Here is a 7843-nt window from a genome sequence, read left to right as displayed (position 1 = left end):
CAGGAGATTCAGTTCAAAGTGATAGAAAACACAACTTAGATTCAGTTAAGCACAAGAGGAGATTGGGAGGATCCTGGTGAAGCTCAGAGTCCAAGAAGAAACTGCAGGGACTAGGGCAAGTTCAGAACAACACAGTTTCCCTCTTCCTCTCTCTCACAATACAGGTCACTTCTGTAGTAAACCACCTTTTCAAAGGCCCTGACTAAATACAGTCACATTCTGAGGCACTGAGGGTTAGAACTTCAAACATATAAAATTTGGGGAGAACACAGTTCAGGTTCTTAACAAGTTGTTAGAGTGAGTCTTCTGTGTTTTTATAAAAATCTGGGCAGAGAAAGAGGACAGTGTGAAGACACTAGGGAGAGCACCATCCGTCAGTGAAGGAATGCTCAAGACTGTGGGAAGTGAGGAGGAGGCTTGGAACAGAGCCTCCCTCACAGCCCTCAGAAGGAGCAGCCCTTTCTGCTGACTGACACCTCAGTTTTCTACTTTAGCCTCAAGAGCTGTGAGACAATACATTTTTCTTGTTGAAACCACTTGGTGTGTGGTACTTTGTTACAACAGCTCCAGAAAACTGATACTTTAGCCTTCTGTGTCCTTGGGTTCCACATCCATGGATTTAACCAAAGGCAGATGCTAATTCTTAGAAATGGAGAAGAGGTGGCCTCCTAAAAGACATACTGGAAAAGTTTATTACTATCATTTTCACTTACAACTGATATGAAGATTACTTACAGGTAATCTAGAGATAATTTAATGTATATGAAAGTTTAAGTGTAGGTTATAAGCAAATAAGACACCATTTTATTTAAGGGAATTGGGTATCCACAGATTTTGGTATCTATGGGGGGTCCTGGAACTAATCCCTCTTGGATACCAAGGGAGGACTATACGTATGTCTGTACTTCCTTCTACAGTCAGGGGACCTTCTCCAGGTGGAGGTCCACATGATCCTGGACTCCTCTCTTTCATCCCACTTGGGGTTTCTGAGCACACATTGAAGCCGTACCTTCACAAGGGATCCGGCATCTAAAACTGCTTACCACCTCCATGGTTACCTTTATGGTCTCAGTCACCATTGTATCTTGTCTGGATTATAGAAATAGCCTCCTAACTGGTCTCTTTCTTCCCTTTGCCTCTCATAATCACTTCTCCACACAGGAAGTAGCCAGAGCAATTTTATAATTTTGTTAAAATAGAGTTCAGACCATTTCTCTTCCTTGCTCAGAACTCTCAGTAGCTTCCCGTCTCATACAGACACAGGCAACATCTCTATAATGGCCCAGAGGACCCTGTGTGTCCCACATCCTTATCTTCTGACCTTATCTTTAGGGGCTCTGCTCCAGCCACATCCCCTACATATGAGAATAATTTGCTCCTTCTCTTCTTTCACACTCTTCTGATTAATTGTCACTTTTTCAGGGAAGTCTTTCTTGTCTCTTTTTCTAAAATTTTAACATTGCTCTTCTCCCATCCACAATCATTTATCATGCCTTTTCCCCACTTTATTTTTTCTCCTTATTACTCATGCTTACTTATCATGGTAATTTACAAATGTATTTTTCTAGACAAGTGTCCCATCCTTCTTCCTTCTCTTCCTTTTCCCCTTCCTTCCTTCCTTCCTTCCTTCTTTCCTTCCTTCTTTCCTTTCTTTCTTCTTTCTTCTTTCTTTTTTCTTCTCTTCTCTTCTCTTCCTTCCTTCCTTCCTTCCTTCCTTCCTTCCTTCCTTCCTTCCTTCCTTCTTTCCCTTTTCTTTCTTCTTCCATGAGAGAGACACAGCCCCCAAAATGTCTTCATGCCATACCCCACCTCCAGCCTCAGTTAAGGATCACGGGTACCTGAATGTATGCTAGCATTCAAGGAGTTCCTGGGATGCAAACCTGGGACCTTCTCATGTGGATTTAGCATTGTGGAATGTTGTGTTACTGTTTTACCACTTGATTTGCTGCTAGGGAATTTCTTTTTTCTTTTTCTTTTTCACAGTTTGTGTTATTTATTTCTCCCATGAGAAAGAGAGAAAGAGAGAGAGAGAAAGGGTAAGAAAAAGAGGGGAGAGAGAGAGCGAGCCAAAAGCTACCCCAGTTTCAGCTGGTCTAGATCATGGATATAGTGCATACCTGGCATGCTCAGGGCAGTCCTGGGATGTGAACCCAGGATCTTTCCCATGTGAGTTCAGTTGTGTTACCACTGTGATAATGCCTGCTGCTAGGCAGAAACTGATAGACTTTTAGGATCTCCGTGACATGTTGGATGGTCTGATATCCTGCTGGTTTTTAGTCCTGAGGTATTTCCTCGGTGCCTGATTAAAGGTCTTGAACTTTCTTGACTCTGATCTCTCATCTTTAATTGGGAAAGAGAAGACTGCTTCAGTGATGCCATGGTCTTACTCACCCTGGTGTCGAAGCTGTTCTGAGATTTTGCTTTGTTCTCATTGAAAATTCCTGTTTTGTACCTTGGTTCTAGTAAATACCTCCCTTTTTCCTGCCCTGGTCCAAGTCTAAGTCCACATCCGAACTCTCAGGTTGTTAGAAGGAAATTTAATGATAATCTTGGCCTGTCTGATAATGTTTCTTAGTGGGAAAACTGAAGTTGGGGGGCAGGAAGGAACTCGTGTGAGGTCATAGTCTCTAGTAATTTAGGAATTTATACAACATATATTATGTGCCGGGAATTATACTCCAAATTGGATACAAAAGAGCAAGAACCTCACAATCTAGGGGAGAATATACATATAAAGACAATTACGAGATTGGGTAAAAAGGATCAGAATGAGCTGACTCTATAACTTAGTGGTTAAGTGGTTAATGTAGTTCAGGTCTTTCCTCCAGTAGCTTGAAAAACATGCTAGGCACCTGTGTGTGCACCCCAAATCCTGGCAGGATGAAGAAATGGAGGAGAAAGGATTGTGTTGTAACCATACCTCACTGGATGCTATCTCCTCTCCCCCTCTCTTGTCTCTCTCTGGTGAGTGCACACGCCCACTGGCAATTAAACAAACAAACAAACAAACAAAAACCAGTGATAGGTGGTCAGCATGGTCAGAAGAGAGACTCGAACCAACATGAAGAAGGTGGGAAAGGAGAGCGGGTCAGGACTGATGCTTTCTATCCACTTAGACCTTGCAGTATTTATAAAGGAATAATCATTCAACCAAAACGAATTGGCTATTTACAATGCTCAAACCATTTGTGCCATTCTTGGAAGATACGAAATATATTTGGTATTTTACAAAAGTTCTTTGGTAAGACATTTGATATCTTCAAGCCTCCAAAATGTCAGGAACTTCCAAGGATGGACAGCAAACTTCCAAACTGAAGTCCCTGACCACTTGATCTGCCCAATTTCAAAGCAATGGAAATCAGTTTTTAGTTCTATCTCTCCCCCTCAAAGACCTAGAAAGTAAGATAACTATTGTGCACACTGGCTGTGATCTGAGCCACAATATCAGAGGTCCTGTGTGGTCAAACCTGCACACATTTCTACCTTTAGAGTGCCCCAGTGTCCTTGGAAGAGACAGGTGTGATTTTTCCACACAAGTCACTCAGCCAACTAGTCCCAAGTTGAGCTAACAGGTGCTGGGTCCTTTAACTTTTCAGGACACAGTTGTGGCCTTTCATGGTCACTTAGAAGTTGGTAAACAGCCCAAGGACACATTCTGGAAGAAATTGGTGGTTAGAGTTGAGTGACGGTCAAGTCCTACAGCCCATCCTGGCAGAGGACTTGTGATTCATGCCCAGTCTCCAGTGACACTCTGTAACAGAAGCAGATATAAGACACCATAAACTCCTATAAGTAAATGATGTCTCCTTTATGGGTCTGTGCACTCTCCAGGGAGACTGTTTTCTGTAAGGAGGGGTTGGTGATATGCTGGAGTTAATGTATACATTCAACAAAGAGCTTTGGCAGCTAACCCTTCATTATTGACTCAGTATTTCAAAGAAATGCTGCTCATGGTTTCATAGGGTGAAGATTAAGACTTAACTACCAGCAGGTCAACAGGTGGCTTTGTGGTTCTACATGGCTGACTATGTAGTTTGAGTCTAGACCTGGTGGCTTGAAAATCACACTGGGTGTGTATGCATGCATAGCCAGAATCCTGAGGGGAGAGTAGAGAAGGTATTGTGGTGTGGCCATCCTCCCTGGGGGTAATTTCTCTCTCTCTCTCTCTCTCAAGCTCATATGCCCTATAGCAAAACTAAAAAAGAAAAAAAAAATTAACTACTGGAAATCTAGCCTCTGTGGCACAGTCAGTAGCATCTCAGGAGCTGGAGGCCACATGCTGACCACAGTTTGAATCCTTGGCCCTGCTGGCATGATTCACACTTAACTTGTGTATGCCCAGGATCCGGGTGAATTGGAGAGCTCAGAGGAAGGGGATTGTGGCATGAGCGGGCCCTGTGGAGAATGCTTCTCTTTCTCTCTCTCACCTGCACAGGTGCCCATGCTTTATTATATTTAAAAAAAGGAAAAGAATTAACTACTGCATTCAACAATTTTGTCATTTGTAACCTTGACAGCAGTAGTTTCAGTAGAGTCATTGGGGCTAACACTGATTGAAACGGGTTTAAGGAATACATGTACTCTTTTGAGAAACAAAAATGAAATGGAATTGAATACAACTGGAGGTAGATATGGGGTTAAAAGTGGATTTATTTTTTAAGATGGAAGAAATCATAGTGTACTTATGTGCTGGTTAGAATGGCCTGGTGGAGGCAAAGGCTGATTATGTAGAAAAGAAGGGAGATATTCCTGGAGATATGTCCTTGAACAAGAAAGAGGGTTTCAGGTATGGGCTACAGTTGGTTCTTAAACACAATTATTACTAAATTTTAAATTGTATACATTTATGATGAAACACATTTTATTTAAGAAGTTATTAAATGTTCAACACTCATCTCTTCTTAATTATGTTGCTGCAATTTTTTTATCTGTGTTATTGTTGTTCTTTTTTTTGAAAGTTTTTTATTTAATTTATTTCTTTTTGTATATTCATTCAATCGCATTGTTTAGCTATTATTGTTGTTCTTTATGACAGTAGATGTAGCTATCGAAAATACCATGTAATGGTGCATTCCCATGCTTTTCTTTCCAGCTCCACATGTAGTGGCAGGGCATTGGTAGCTTTAAACATGGCAGGAGTATAGACACCACAGAAATCTGCACCACTTAGAAATAAGACTTTTAAAATTTTTTATTTATTTTTAATATTATTAGAGAGCGTAGTCATGAGAGAAAAAGAAGAGAGAGAGAGAGAAAGCACCCCTCAATGGGATATTTTGAACATGCCTGGCATGTTTTTCAAGTCACTAGGGCCAGGATTTGAATCGTGATCAGCTGTATGGGATTCGGCTCCTTTAAACAGTAGGCTACAGGGCTGGTTTTGCTTTTTTTTTTTTTTCTAAAAAAGTGTATTTTCTTTTATGTTTTACACTCAATCATGTGTGTCATTATACCAAATGAATTTTCCCATCCTGAATACACTCCATATTGGTTCAGTTAAAGATATTACCATATATATTATCATTAACAGGTAGATTTCCATTTTTGTATCTTTTAAATATTTTGCTTTTTTTCTTTTCCCCCTTGATGTACTCCCTCTCATGCTCCCTGATTTCACAGCCTCCTCCTACACTTTCTCTAGTATCCACAGTTGCTCTACATGCCTTCATACCTTCCAATCTTTCAGTTTCTGCCATAACATTTAGTATATATTGAGTAGGGACATACAATGCCTCTCTTTCATAGTCTGGCTTGCTTCACTTGGCAGTAAATTTTCCATATTCATTGACTTCCTATCAAATGTCAAGGTTTCATTGTTTTTTTAAGTTTATTTTTATTTATTTTTTTTATGGCTGAGTAGTATTACGTAGTGTATTTGTGCCACATCCAATTAAAAGATGGGCAAATGAGATGAGCAGACAACTCTAAGGAAGACATATGAACAGCCAAAGAGCATATGAAAGAATACTAACCATCAATTATCTTAAGGGAGATGCCAATCAAAGCCAAAAGAGATACCACCTAACCCCAGTCAGAATGACTAAGATGAAAAAAATAAAGCATGATAAGTGCTGATGAGACTGTGGAAAAAGGCAACTCTCCTACACTGTATGTGGGAGTGTAAATTAGTTCAGCCACTGTGGAGAATAAAATGGAGATTCCTCAACGACCTACAAATAGAACTACCACATGATCCAGCAATTTCACTCTTGGTTATCTACCTAAAAGGCAGGAATACACTCAGTCGGAAAAACACTTGCGCATCCATGTTTACTGCAGCATTATTTACAACTGGTACAACATGGAACCAACCCAAATATTTACAAACAAACGAATAGATTGAAAAAGTCTTGTTTTGCTTTTTAAAGGAGGATGTTTATTAACCATTTATAGGCCCACACAGGATTGGTGGACAAGGGGAAGGGCTGTCCCTAAACTAAGTGCCGACGGTTCACCCATGGGAACAGGAAGGAAGGCAAGGAATTTGGACTGGTGGACACACAATGTGAAGAGATGTTTCTTGTGTACTAAATAGAAAAGGAAGCAAGGTGATCACTGGAGAATAAGGCTGCGGAAGGAAGTGTTGGAGGTTCGAAGTGAGAAGGGTGTGAAAAAGTAAGCAGATTAGAGAAATTAAGGATTTTAACAATTTATTTGTCAGGCACTATTAAAAAGAACCATGAGGTCAGTGGTCATGAATCTAAAAATGAAGGCCATCACAGTCCAATTGATTGGGCGAGGCAGTAGAAAGAGAGTCAGATTTATTCACTGCTAGGGTTTTGTCAGACCAGAGCAATGGCCTATGTCAGGGGTAAGGGACATAATAAAACTGCCTATGAAGAGTCGCCACCTCAGACCTAGTTAAAATCATGTCTTACGCCTTGTAACTTTAACCCATTATCCTATTTCTTTCTTATTTAGCTGATTGAGTGCTGAATTGTCTGGCTCATCCAATACATGACAGCAGGGACGGTAAACTCCCTGTTGAACTGCAGTGCCTCCCATAGTGCTTGGCACATAGTAGATGCTCAGAAACACACTGAATAACTTACCGAATTTATGAATTAACTTGCTCAGTCAGGTATCATCTGCAGGTTGGAGTGAAGAATACTCAAATATTTTTTTGTATCCCTCTGTTCCTGGCTCTCAGTAGTAAGCGCGGGAACTTCCCTGCGGAGTTGGATACACTCGGCCACATTTCTTTATTTCCTGGACACTCTTAGGGTACACGAATAATTTTACTGTACATGATATCTCCAGCCTCGGAGATAGCTGCCCCGATCTCAGGAGTAATGCAACCGCTGGCATGTGTCACATTCGGACTCAGCGACAATGGGGATAGTTACATTGTCACCCTTAAACTTTAAGGACGGGTAGTTTACATATAATTACTTTTTTATTTTTAGTGCTGCCAACAGCGGTTTAGGGCTTATTGACACTCCAGGCAGTGGTGACATACAAGCACAGCCCCAAAGTTCAAGGCTCCCATGGTGTAGACTGGAGGCTCACAGGCGGAGAAACTTCGATCTACAGGCGTGGCCGGGACAGGGAAAAAGGCTACGCCAGCGCCGCCCAGTCCGAGATCGCCTGCGGTGCTGGGTGCTCAAGGCGCCTTTCGGCGGCTCTCGGCACACCCGAGCGCCACCCGGGCACCCGGCACCCAACCACTTACACCAGACGTCGGCGGAACGGGGCGTGGCCGTGGGCGTGGCCGACCGTCTGTGTCTGTGGACAATAAAGTTTCGAAAGTTTGAAACAGAAGAGAAGAAAGTCCACGCCCCTTTGGCTGCCCGGGTGCGGACGCCTGCAGGCGGGGGGGGGGGGGGGCGGCCCGCGCCCGGGC

This window comes from Tupaia chinensis, unplaced genomic scaffold (genome assembly GCF_000334495.1).
Source record: "Tupaia chinensis unplaced genomic scaffold, TupChi_1.0 Scaffold000228_1, whole genome shotgun sequence".
NCBI classification, from domain to species: Eukaryota; Metazoa; Chordata; class Mammalia; order Scandentia; family Tupaiidae; genus Tupaia; species Tupaia belangeri.
This window is presented reverse-complemented; position numbering follows the sequence as displayed.